This window comes from Amphiprion ocellaris, chromosome 1 (genome assembly GCF_022539595.1).
Source record: "Amphiprion ocellaris isolate individual 3 ecotype Okinawa chromosome 1, ASM2253959v1, whole genome shotgun sequence".
Classification (NCBI taxonomy): domain Eukaryota; kingdom Metazoa; phylum Chordata; class Actinopteri; family Pomacentridae; genus Amphiprion; species Amphiprion ocellaris.
Genome location: NC_072766.1, coordinates 19,156,230 through 19,168,079, shown reverse-complemented (window position 1 = coordinate 19,168,079; position 11,850 = coordinate 19,156,230). Strand labels below are relative to the sequence as shown.

The window sequence follows — 11,850 nt, the reverse complement described above, 5'->3', positions numbered from 1 at the left end:
AGAAGATGTTTTTTTTAAAAGAAGACTATTTACATGAGGATGAGGTTATTGCACATAAGTTATGCATATGTAAGGGAAAAAAGTGCAGCAGTAACAGAGGTAGACCAGTTTATATGGCGGCATTGTAAAGTCTGACTGATGTTGGAATAAACGACCTGCGGAAATGTTCCTTCTTACACTTAGGGTGTAACAGTCTGTTGCTGAAGGCACTTCTTAGGGAGTTCACAGTCTGATGCAGAGGGTGGAAGGCATTTCCGATGACAGACGACAGTTTGGCCAGAGCCCTCCTCTCTCCCACCACCTCCATGGAGTCCAGGGTGCAGCCACAGACTGAGCTGGCTCTTTTAATCAGTCTGTTTAGTCTGTTCTTATCACACTCAGAGCCTTATCCCCCTCCCCAGCACACCACTGCATAGAAGACCATGGATGCCACCACAGTGTCATAAAAGGTCTTCAGCAGTGGCCTGCTAACATCAAATGATGCAAGTCTCCTCAGCAGGTATAGACACTGACCCTTCTAATATACAGAGTCAGTGTTATCTGTCCAGTCCAGTTTGTTATTTAGGTGAACACCCAGGTGCTTGTAGGTCCTCACTCTCTCAATGTTAAGTCCTGGATGTTCAGCGGTGGAGTGTATGAGGGTTTCCTGTGGAAATCGATCACCATCTCCTTTGTCTTGCTGGCGTTCATTTGAAGGTGGTTCTGCTCACACCAGTAGACAAAGTCCATGATGACCTTCCTGTACTCACAGTCATTCCCCTCTGACACGCATCCTATGATGGCAGTGTCATCGGAGAACTTCTGGAGATGACAACTGTCTGTGGAGTAGCAGAAGTCCAATGTATAGAGGGTGAAGAGGAAAGGTGAGAGTACTGTACCCTGGGGGGCTCCTGTGCTGCAGACCACCACATCAGACAAACAGTCCTTTAGCTTCACATACTGTGGTCTGTCTGTGAGGTAGTCCATGGTCCATGCAGCCAGCTGGTCACTGACCCTCACTCTCTCCATCTTCACCCTCAGCAGTGAGGGTTGGATTGTACTGAAGGCACTGGAGAAGTCGAAGAACGTCATCCTCACGGTGTTCCTAGTGTCCTCCAGGTGAGACAGGGATCTCTGCAGCAGGTAGAGGACAGCATCATCCGTCCCAGTCCCTGGCTGGTACGCAAACTGCAGGGGATCCATGTTTGGACTCACCAGGGGGTGTAGATGGTTCAGGAGGATCCTCTCCAGTGCCTTCATCAGGTGAGAGGTTAAGGCCACAGGTCTGAAGTGGTTGGGCTCCTTGGGGCACGAGGTCTTTGGAACTGGAACCACACAAGAAGTCTTCCACATGGCAGGATCTCTTTCCAGTCTTAGGCTTAGGTTGAAGATGTAGCAGACCACCTGACAGAGCTGGTCTGCACACTTTCTGAGGAGTCTGGAGCTGATGCCATCAGGACCCGTGGCTTTCCTGGCTTTCCTTAGTTATAATCTCTCAAAACTCAGTGGAGGGAAATACCATACAAAACATGGATAATGACCAAATGGTTGGTTTGACAAATGCACGTCTGCTAACAGTTTTATTCAACATTAAGGAAAAGTTCTTAAACCAGCTTCCTATCAGTCTGTGTCAGTATCAGACCCATCTGATCATTAGGGCCCAGCTACTGTTGATCCAGAGCAGCACACGGGGTAATTCTCCTCAGTGCTTGGTCATACAGCATCATGGAGAACATCTGTGCAGAGTCAGTACAGCTACAAGGTCCATGATTAGACCTGTGCTGAAACGATGTGGTCTCAGCAATGGAGGTTTGTTTCAGAGAGCAGGACTAACGTTTGATGCCACACCCAGACCATGATGCAACAGCAGAGATATCAGCCACCATTCCCACCTCCATCTGCTGGGCAACATGTCCCCACCTAAAGTCAGTCAGAGGCATGTGTGAGTGGAGGCTCGGGAACATGTAGTGATGGCTGGTCATGGACACAACAGTTGTGCTGTTCAGGATCCTTAATATCAGAGCTCTGTACCTCCTGGTCAGCAGCACAACAATGTGAGGGCCTATAAGTAACAGGCACATGTGTACTGAGCATACCAGCATTATTAGGAGTTTATTTACCAATGTCAATACAGATTCAGCTCATCAATGCCAATACTTAACAACTGTGGATGAATTAGATCACAAGAAGACAAAGAGAGACTTAATTCACTGAATAATCCCTCAGTTAACTCATGCTGGTGTATCAGTGTCTCTATTGACAACAGCTAGTCATATTTCAAATGCGTTCATTAGAAAATGTCCACTTTAGAGTAAGAAGATAAAAATATCCTGCCTGTGACAGCAGATTGGAACAGTGGGCAATAATACAAATTAAAATTTCAATGAAATTAGATTTTTTTGAGATGATAGATTGTGTGTCATATGTCTGGCTGAGATTCCCTCTCTTTTCTGACACCTGCTGGATAAATGAAATGTCTGCGTCGTCTTTTATCACTTGTTCTGTTTGTGTTGGTGTGTTCTGTTCAAGAATGTGGTCCAGTTCCCTGAAGGAACTCTCCAGATCCCACATCCACCTTGGTATTTGTGAGTAACGCAACTTTATGGCTTTTCCGCCTTAGCAGGGCTGTGGAACACAAGGAGCAGGACTTCCCTAAACCCATCACAGTTTGTATCTTCGGTATCATTCTGTTTAAAAAAAAAAAAAAGAGAAGAGGTTTAGAATCTTTTATGAGGTTGTTTATAACTCCACTCTCGAAAATTGCTCTTTGCAGCCAATTTGATTTTTATATTCATCAAAGAGACAGGATAACAAAAGAGAAGAAGCAAAACTTTGCTGCAGAGTACAGTGTCAAAGAGAGTCCATCAATACACACAATCCTGGGACGAAAGGTTCAGACCTTTGCTCTTGTTTTGCCATTTTATTACAGCAAGTTAATACAATCTTGCTTGTTCTGAGCTACATACAAGAAAAAGAGTATTTTTTTCAGTCAAGTGTCATCCCATAAAAAATGCATTCAGTTGCTGAGGATAATACGAACATTTTCTGAAATGAGTTTTCAAAGGAAGACGTTTCTATTGGAGAGCATGTTTTTGTGGAAGCTGTCACTGGTGTTGTATTTAATTCAGAGACTGATAGTAGAATTTATGGTATCAATACATTTTCTTAAGCAGCAGCACAAACAAGGCTCCATTCGCCTCACTTTTTCCATTACTGTTCTTGATTCGCATGTTTTCTTCCTCTTCACTCTCCAGCACTGTGTGTCTGTTCTTCTGTTTGTGTGAACGGCATCCTTGAGTTCTGCCTCTGGTCTCTTGTGTATACCTCTTGTATATCTGTGTTGTCTGTCCTCTCTCTGGGTCTCAGTGCAGTAAGAGGTTTTGTGGGTGACGCTTTTGTATGTCTTGCCTGACATCTTCTCTGTGAGTCTTCACTTCATGACCATTAACTAATGACACCTAACAATTACTGATATTATACATTATGTGATTAATTATGTACTTGATGTTGTAATTCTGGCCGCACAGAGTCTTGATGGTTAGCACTGTCGCCTTGCAGCTAGAAGATCCCCCGTTCATTCCTCCCACAGTCCAAAAATGCTCAGGTTAATTGGTAATTCTAAACTGTTTGTAGGTATGAATGTGAGTGTGATTGTTTGTCTCTATATGTAGCCCTGTGATAGATTGGTGACCTGTCTATGGTGTCCCCTGCCTTCACTCTAAGTCAACTGGGATAGACTCCAGCCCCCCACTACCCCAGTGAGGATAAAGCGATGTATAGATGATGGATGGATGGATGGATGGATGGATGGATGTTGTATTTCTGCTAATGCTACTTCTGACCTGTCAAACTTAGGAGAAGGATTCCTACACTGTTGCCAAGATTTCTGCCTTTGCCCCCCCCTTTTTTGATCCATTAGAGCATTTTTCCAGGGCGTTTTAAATCTGACTTGATTTGACATACTGTCACTTGTGTCTTTTATAGCTGCACTGATGTCTGACAAACTGTTTGTGTTGCGTACAGTCGCTGGCAGCCTTTGTGCAAATGAGTAAAGCGTAGCTAGAATGCATGAGAGCCATGGCTGCAGAAATGCAACAGGCCAGCTGTGCAAACTACATAAACTTTGCACATCCACAAGAAAAACATAACCTGTGATGATATAGAGAGATGAGCAGACACTGCAGTCACTACTGCATAAAGAAAGACTTTATTGTTTTTAGTCTGGTCAGTCTTACTAAGGGACTATAAATGCAGATACTCTAAAGGCTATGAAGTGCAGTATATGAATGGACCAAAAAGGAATAACTTAAGTCACTGTTGCATTTAAACATTTGAGTTCAGCTACTGTTTATGTTTCTGTGTTTCTCACACAAAGCTACAACTCACACACGTGGACAAAATTGTTGGTACCCCCCGGTTGATGAAAGAAAAACCCACAATGGTCACAGAAATAATTTGAATCTGACAAAAGTAATAATAAATAAAAATTCTAAGAAAATTAATCAATCAAAATCAGACATTGATTTTGAACCATAGTTCAACATTATTAAAAAAAAAATAAACTCACGAAACAGGCCTGGACAAAAATGATGGTACCCCTAGAAAAGACTGAAAATAATGTTTTTAGTTGTTTATCTCGGCCCAGATGTACCACAAGTTTACATTCTTTGCCAAATCTGGTTTTAAAAAGTGCTGCCTTTCTTTCCATCTACCTGCTCTGACTTCTTGTTGATTTGATGAGATTAGATGTCAGTCCTTTATGAGTTATCTCGCCTCTCTGAAGAACATAAAAGTCGAATTATCTGCAACTAGCAGTTTTTTATTGTAATTTAACTACTTTAATGTAGCAATTACAATGGTAGTGCCAAAAGGATCTGAAGTTTAAAGGCTACTCCTTTCCAGTGAATGCCGAATTATATTCTTCTTTAGCACAATGAACAAAATGGATAACATGCCGATGCTCTTACATTAGAAAAAAAATGAGCCTGAAGGAGGAGAGTGATATGAAACATTAATTTCGACATGCCCTCAGAAGTAATCTAATTATAGATCCAAATTAGTTACCTCATGTATTGTTTAAAATAACTATGATAACTACTGTTGTATGTAAAGTATATTAATGATTATGTACTGGGGAATGCCAGATAATCATGTTTATTTGCACAGACATTCTTGCACTGCACATCTTTGCTCTTTTAAACTTTATTTTTATTTTTATTTTTTCTGTTAAAAATTTTGCCACCCTTGTATATATTGTAAATAAAACTGCTGTAACAATGTAAATTTCCCCTGGAGTGGGGAGAAATAAAGAACTTTATCTTTATCTTATCTTATCTTATCTTATCTTATCTTATTTATTGCTCAGAAATTACAAGTTGTATAAAAATGAACACCATGTCTTCTCGGACAGATTTTATAGTTAATAGTCTTCTTTTTCTTCCTGATGCACTTGTGCTGACTGTTGTGTTCTCGAGGAGGTGGCAGGACCACTCTGTTTAAAGTCCCTTTACTAGACACAGCTGTTGATGTTCAACCCCAGGCTGTGGCAAGGAGGGATTTCAAGAACCTGCACAGGTCAGACGGTCTATTTTTCGAGTTATGCCACTCTTCAGTACTGTGCCTATTCCAGTTTGTTCAGTATGTTCATGCTCTGTTGTGCACTGCAGGCGGCGAGCGTCAGTTCTGCTGCAGTTTTGAAGCTAAGCGAGGCATACTCTGGGAGGTTTATTAGTCCCCCTCCCTCTCTCTCTCTCTCCTCAGGGCATGGCAAAGGCAACAGTGGAGAGACACTGCCACAAATAGACTCTCTAAATATGGAGGGCTTCAGTCAAGAGAAAATGCATGATCGAATTTTGGGCCTCTTCAGCAAACAGCTTCTATAAAAGGAACAAGACAGAAGAGAGGTTGAACTGTTGATGGCACTTTCTACTGGAATATGTTTGTTTTGAGCGTTTAGCTCAGTGTGGGTGTGTTTCTGCACTCACCTGTGTGTGTCTACAGTAAATTTGTGATCATCTGTGCTTGTGAGGCTAAAGCTTTGTCTTTGTAAGTTTACTTTTATGGTACTTCCTGTTGTTTACTTACATTTTATATCACTGGTGCTCTGCTGCATCAGTGCTGGATCTGACAAAATCTGCAAAGCAATAATGTTGTGTGGTGAAGCAGTGTGTTGCATGAACTGTGACACTAAAAGGAAGATTTCAGTCATTTATATTTCAAAACCGTGCAGATTGGTAAAGTTTTCAGTAGATGGTTGAGAACGTGAACAAAGTATTTCTGATACAAAATCTGATAATCCTTTGCTGATTGCTGATTTTACAGAGGTTCAAGGAGAGTTTGTTCCAGTCTCTGATACCACCAGTTACTTATTAACACTTTCATCATCTGAGCCCTGTTAGCATTCATTTTGAACCCTGTTCCTATTCACCTGAAGAAGTGAAATCCGTTACTGACTCTCCTTGTTGCTCTGTTTTTGGTGTATAGTTCTTCAGCTTTTAAATTCTCTGCGATGTTCATCAGTTATTTGCAAACTTCTGGTGTCTGTTAGTCCGCAAGCTGTTTCTTGAAGCCAAAAATGACATTATTAAAATATTAAGAGCAAACCAGAAAGTAAAATTGCAGCAAAGAAAACAACAACAACAACAACAACAACAACAAAATTGCTGAAAGACTATAAAGTTCTGTAGAAGTGAGTAGAGCTGCAGAGGTAGGTGATAATCCACGGTGACTTTATCACTACAAGTGACCCCTTTCATGTGAAGAAGCCATATCATAAACTGTATACAACAATGGACATGACCCATTGGTTTGACTATCAAGTTGAAGACTCAGGTTTGGAATTAGATTCTTGCTTTCTTGTGACAAACGAGAGGTGAATCTGTCTAAGAATGCAAGGACGCTATGCATGCCCATACAGTAGCAACTTTTCAGCCACAAGGTAGCACACCCTAAAACATACCATACGTTATCATCTATTTTCCTTGCGAGGGTGTATTGAAGGAGATTAGTGTTATGATCCTGCTCTAGCCCCTGCCCTTCTTCTCCCTTCTTCCTCTTTTTTCCTCCTTTTTCCCTTGGCTCCTGATCTGTTTCTGTTTTGACCTGTCCCTTTGGCTCCCTCTATATGTCATTTCTCTCCCTCTTGTCTCTCATCCCTGTGTCTTGCTCTCCCTTCTCACCTGTCTACACTCACCTGATTACTACACCTGACTCACATTGCAGTGATCAGCTCACCTGCCCGCAATATCTCCTGTTCACTATTTAAACCCTGCTCATTCATTCACTCCCTGCCGGATCATCGACCCACATACCCTCAAAGATTCACATCCTGCTTCGATTCTGTTTCCCCCCACCAAGCCTGCCACCTCCGGACTGCTTTAGCCCCATGGACTCTGTTGCTCTCCCCCCTCCTGGATTTCCCCTTCTTGGACTCTATTTTGCTCCAACCTGTTCATGGATTTTCCTCAGCCTGTCTTCCCCCTCGGTTCTCAGTTTCCCCATGTCGTGAGTACCCCTACCCAGCTTAGTTTTGTAATTCAGTTCAGTTTTGTAAACTTCCGTTTTTTGTATTTATAGAGTTAGAGTTTTAGTAGTTGGTTAAGTTCTGTTCCCCCCAGTTCCATTCCCCACTAATGTATTGGTTCAGTTGTTGTTTAAATAAATCTTTCAGTTATTCACCTGTCAGCCAGTTCTGTGTGTCTGCGCTTGGGTTCTCCTGCTTCCCCCCGCCCGTAACAATTAGAGATTAAAACCATAAACTCACTTGGAAAATGTTCACTGAAGCAATAAATCAAGTGAGAATCACAGTCATTTTCTCATAGACTTCTATACAACTGGTCTTCTTTTTTGAAACCACAAGATTAAGATCGCTTCCTCATTGGCTCCACTTTCTAGAAGTGAAGGAATACTGATAGTAGCTCTTTTGGAATTTTGAGAAATGCACACAAATGTCATTTTCACCACATGACCCCGGAAGCAGAAATAAGTTTGGAAGCTCAGCATTTTGACTGTAATAAATAAATAAAATTAAAAAAAATAAATAACAAATAATACAAATATGTGCTTAACTGAATAAAAACTGTCATCCTGTTGCTTCTTCACATGCTGTAGTGACACATTGTGCCAAACTGACCCTCAGCTGACTCTGTGCTCTAACTTTGTACTTCACAAACTGTGGGAATTGGGCAAGTGTGGGTCAAACATAAATTTCACTTGCCAACTCGTGAACCTTGCAAACAATTTTCATGTAAAAACAGGGACAGTCTGGAGAATCTACCATATATTTCTTTTAACCAAAAGTACGTTTAGCTCGAGATGCTTCCACGCTGACTATATTATAATAATGAACACATGCCCTCATGAGTCACACTCCTTCATCCCACAGCAGGACTGTGTGTTCGTGTGCATATGTGAGTTTTGGTGGACAATGTCTGCAAGTACAAATGCACAAATGCGTGCATGTTGACGAGCACACGCGACCCCATGCATGTGTCCTTGCAGCCATGTGTCACAGCAGATGTTGCCTAAAGCTTCAGCAGTGTCTCCAGTGATGTGCTGTCCGCTGACCTTTGGTAGCATTTGAAGATGCAGCAGGCTGCTTGTCAAGGACAGTGCACTCTTCTGGCTGATTATGATGCTTCGCCTTTCATTAATATGCCTCACCTTCAGATCTGCTATATGGCATTTGCATGGCATTAGCATATATCTTCCGGCCAGCCGTTTGGCGCTGCAGTGTGCGACGCTAGTGGGAGTGACACCTGTTAGACAGAGACACAGATGCCACTCTGGCAGGGTCACATGGTGGAGGTTTGGGTGCAAGGGGTGGGAGAGAGCGAATAAGCAGTACCTGGGATGTATGGTAACATATTTAGCTGCATCTTAGGGCTGGTCGCTGCCGATACTCGACAAGTAAAAGCTATTTGTTACCATTAAGTTCACATTTAAGAAAATACTTCACAGTTGTTCTGTTTAGATTTTTTTCAAGTTTTGTCCTAGCTTCTGTGATTTCAGATCTCATATTTGGCTTTCTTAAATAACTACTTCTTGGATAAAACTTATTGAAGAAGTTCATTACAAATGTGTATTATAATATATATTTAACCAGCAAAGAATTAGCAAACTATGCGTGAAAGAAGTGCTAAAATGCCGTGAGGTTTTTCTCTCGTCACATTGACAGTTACGTTATGAGTTGTGCTGCTACAAAGACTGTTTAGGTTTCTGCCTGTTGCTCAGAAAGTTTTAATTCAATTGACAATCAAATGAGGCCTGGCTGATAAAATAAAATATTCAAACATGCTGATCTGCTCTCAAGAATAGTAGAAAATGTCTCTTGTTTTGATTCACATCTTTGTCCCCTTTCTGTGATGATGAGTCATTGTGCAAACGAAGAGGCAAAAAAAGGCAATGAGCTTTTTTCTTCTTTTTAGGGTGCTGCTCATAAAGAATAAAAAATAAAATCTGTTGAGAAATAGCTAATTGCTTAATCTCAGAATACACCAATAATGATAAAGGGACAAGAATGAGATCAGTTGTTTGAAAAATTGCATATTTTCTGTTTCGTGGTTAATTTTCAAGGTCTGAGCCATCATTTATCCGCTCTCCCTGCTTAATTTGTGTATGCTGGGGCAGCGATTGCCATATGTAGGTCATATCTGTGGTTGTGTTTGTCCCTGTCTAAACCTCCTGCTTTTTGTCAGTTCAGATGCTGCTCGGCCTGACGATGCCGCAGCCAGGTGGTGACCCTGCATGCAGTACCTGGCACAGCAGAGTGCGCAGCGCTGCAGCCAAATCCCAGAGTCAGAGAGCTGCCGAAGCTGGCCAATCTGTCGCCAGGGAGAATGAACACTGTCACTGATGCAAACACTGAGGCAGAGGGGCAAACAGCAAATCTTTAATGAATCAGAAGGAGGGTATGTAATATACCACAAGTTACAATAAAATGCATAAGAAACTGTTTTGTGTTTTTTTGACTTTGTGCCATCATCTTCTGATTAGTATGGCTTTGAAGTCAAATGGTATCATATCTATGTATATGTAATGTTTGTTGGGCTAAACATGCACGCACATTAAATTGAACTGACAAATGTTAATTAAATGCCAACAAAGCTGCTTTCCTTACCCAGCAAGTCTTTCTATTACTTCAATGTCTTTAAATTGTTTTTCAGGACTGGATCAAGACTGCCAGGGTGTGCACCTCCTGCTTAAGGTTTATAATCCTCATTTTATCTATTAAACGGTGACTTGAAATTTAAAGATCCATATTTAGGTCAAAAATGATTTACTTTGTGTTGTAATCAATGTCATAAATCACCAAACCTCAAACATCGACAATTTTAGACATTAAAAACTGCAGCCCTGGGACCTTACACTAAAATATTGTTTATCACTTGTACGACAGGAGAAAATTAAATTATATTTTCATTATCTTGAGTGTGTCATAATTAATTCTGGTTTGGCAATTTATAAAACGGATGCAATTTACACACACAGTTATGAACCAGAATTGGCAAAAACTTATGAGGTACTAAATTCGCCAACAACGGACACTAACGGTCTTAAATATGACTGTAATATTTTGGATGAAGATCTAATTTCTCAGATAAATTCTAATATAGAGCAATGGACGCTAAAAATCTAGAAAGTAAACCAGTTTTGTTTCAGTAATTGATGGGGACCAAAACAAGCTTGGAGAAGTGAGAAAACTGGAGTCAGATGGCCAGAGACACCAATTCTAAATCATAAAGTATATGTCAGAGTTGTGGGGTTCTTAGTTACTCTGCCCTCCAGTGGCCAAAAAGCTATACTTATGCAGCTTTAATAGTCTATTTGATTATCTGAGTGCTCCATTAACCCCATTTTTTATCTCACTGTTGTTGATGAGCAACTCTGGCTTGACTTTTGATACGCAGCAACCCAGAAACCCAGAAAGGATGCCTCAAAATCCTGTTGCACAATATGCCTGAAATCACCTCCAGCTGTGGTGCCGCCCTCTGAAAGCTGCTTTTTGATTGGCCACAGTTTTATGGGTTTGAATCCCCTTCATGACCTTTGTCAAATGTCATCAGCACTCTGTCTCTCCAATCTTCTGCCTCGCTCTCCATTTTAAACCTTCTATAATAGGAAGCCATAAAAATAATCTTTACTATCAGTGGCAGTCAGAGAGGAGAATCTCCACCTCATTACCACTCCTGTCTGAGGGGCTGATTATGGGATGGAAGGAGCACGGCAGCAGAGCTGAGCTTAGGGCGTCCTGGTGGGCTCAGCCTGCTAATGGCTGCATGGGGATGAAGTGCAGCTCATGCTGTACTGCTGCATCTCTCTGCTCTTTCCTGCCACTCTTCACCGCACCTGTTGCCAAAAACTAAAGGGAAAGAAATGAAATACTTATGAGAAGTGGAGTGTCATATCTCCTGTTCAATAAAAAGAGCAGAAGCAAGAGCAGTCGAATCTCACTCAGTTATCCCCTGTTACCTCCCAGGATCCTCTTAATGATCCCACACAGATAAAGCACTGTGATCCCACTGTGAAACACCCTGTGATGAAATAAACCATTGTGTGTGTCCTCGCCCCAATATGCTAATCCAGAATTAATTATGGGCCAACCCTAATGAGTATCTCTCTTGCCCTCTTAGATATGTAAATGTACCAGCAGTGGCCAGCGTTGAGAGGCTTTTATTAACTCTCTGTTTTCTAAAAAAAAGGGGCTGCACAGGACAGAAGAAGACAAGGACAAAGGTCTAGTGGCCACAGATTATTTCAAAACATATATTTGCTGGAATAAGACAATCCCTTGTTCTGTCATGGGAGTAAATTTGTGGTGATGCTGACAAATCAGTGCAAGCTCACAGCAGATGTGACTTCAATTTCACTTGT

The 11,850-nt window shown here is 41.4% G+C and overlaps 1 long non-coding RNA gene across 1 annotated transcript; it reads left to right on the top strand.

Moving 5' to 3' along the window:
* Positions 1 to 5,483: 5,483 nt before the first annotated feature.
* On the top strand, positions 5,484 to 10,401 carry LOC118469494 (uncharacterized). The gene is made up of 3 exons (XR_008601125.1): positions 5,484 to 5,553; positions 9,680 to 9,887; positions 10,143 to 10,401. It is a non-coding gene; the product is annotated as an uncharacterized LOC118469494 (long non-coding RNA).
* The last annotated feature ends 1,449 nt before the right edge of the window (positions 10,402 to 11,850 follow it).